The following is a 2,143-nucleotide window of genomic DNA, read 5'->3' on the forward strand; positions in this document are numbered from 1 at the left end:
TATAATACTTATAACGCTAATATTATTAGATTTAGAATTAATAAGAAATATAGTAGAAAGTTACTCTAATTTTAATTTTAATTAATATTTAATAATTTTTTTAGATCGTAATAAACGTACTAAAATACTTTATCTATATTCTTAAAAATTGTTTATTAAAAATTTTAAAGATTAATATAATTTAAAGCTATTCTTAAAGTAATATTAATTATTTTTCTAAAATAATTCGAGATCTAATCTATTCTTAAGATTATAACTAATAATACTTTATAATAAATTTATATACAATTTTTAAGATTTAAAAATAAGAAATTTTTATTCTTATTTTATGAATTAATATCTCTTTAGTAATCTTATAAATAATAAATCTAAAAAGCTTTTAAGATTTCTAATTACTTTAACGTCTTCACGCGAGTTTTAATTTAAATTAATTAAAAAGTATTAAATAGATTATAATTATTATAATTAAAAATATAAATAAATAAATAAATAAAAGAATAGCGATTAACGTTTTTCTTTATCTAGTAGAGATTTTCGCTAAAATTTAAAAGTTTAATAATATTATCGATAATTAATTAAGAGACTCTATTTATAATATAATAAAGTATTTTTTAAATTAATAATTATAGAGTATTCTAGATTAAAAAATAGAGATATTAATTATTTAAGATTATAAAGATTCTATTATAGAGTTTAAAAAGATTTCTAAATTTAGATCTAATAAGATAAAAAAAAAAAATTGTATTATAAAATTAATATTAAATAATCTTTAAAGTCGTTTATATAAAAAATACGAGTTATAATATTTCTCTAAATTTTTAAAAGTGTAAAAATATTAAAAATATTTTTTTAGATTTTTTTCTAGATAAGTTTTAGATAGTAATAGTTTATACTTAGAAAACGCTAGATATAATTATTATTTATTTTAATTTAAAATTAATTAACTAGATAAAAGTTAATCTTCTTTTTAAAAATATTCTTATATCTATATTTAAACTTTTAATAAATTATATTAATAAAAAAACGCGAAAGCGTCGCTACTTTTACAATAATATTTATATATATAATATTTATATATTAATAAATATAAAATATAATTAAAATAGAATATTATTAAATTAAGATAAAATATATTTATATTTATATTAATAAAGATAAAAGTATAATAATAATAAAATTTAAATTTATCTTAGTTTATTCTTACTTTACGAGTAAAGGCCTATGAATTAAATTCATAATTTTTTTTTTTGATTAGGGCTATCGAGTAAATAGGTGAGCGATCTTTAGTAAGCGATATTTGAATTCCTTACGCTTTAATAATTATAAGACTAAATCTAAGAATTGTTTTTTCCTCTGAAAGCCTACATTTCGTTCTATAATTTAAGAAAAAAGTCTTAAAATTTTAATAGAAAATAAAAAAGTTATTCTATGTGTTAATAACGTACACCTATTTTTCTAATAGTTGATGGTTGCGGACGCTAATTTATTTATCCGCGATGACCCAGCCGATCTAACTAAAGAGCGTAGTGACCCTAAATTTATAATTGGCTGCACATATAAATTTAAAATTTTCAAGCTCAGCTCTATCTTATTCTTTTATATATATTAATAAGTATAAATTAAGTTATTTAAAAAGTAAAAATCTAAAATCTTATTTTTATATTCTTAACTTTTCGAATTTCTCGATTATTTCTAATATATCCTCTTAAAATATACTCGCTAATTTTTAAATAGTTTCGAAGTAGTCTTTCTAGCGTACTCGATATTTATTCTTCTTCTCTTATTTCTTCTAATATATAATTTTCTCTATTATATATTTTTTATATTTTTTAATAATTATAAATATAAATAGAGATATTTCTCTATTAAAAAAATCTAGCTTAACTTATTTTAGATAAATTATTAAAATAATTAAATAAACTTTAAATATATTAGATAAAAGTTTTAGCTTATAAATTAAAATATTAATCTTTTTAAAAAATTTATATAAATCAACTTTTTTAATAAATAATAAAGAATTTTTAAAGAATATAATAGCTTATATCTCTAAATTTAATTAATTTAAAATATATATTTTTAATTAAATTAAGAGTTTTATATTTAATATTATATCTAATAATTATCTTAATCTATATTAATTTAA

This window comes from Letharia lupina (genome assembly GCF_014066315.1).
Source record: "Letharia lupina isolate WasteWater1 chromosome Unknown contig_1, whole genome shotgun sequence".
Taxonomy (NCBI): domain Eukaryota; kingdom Fungi; phylum Ascomycota; class Lecanoromycetes; order Lecanorales; family Parmeliaceae; genus Letharia; species Letharia lupina.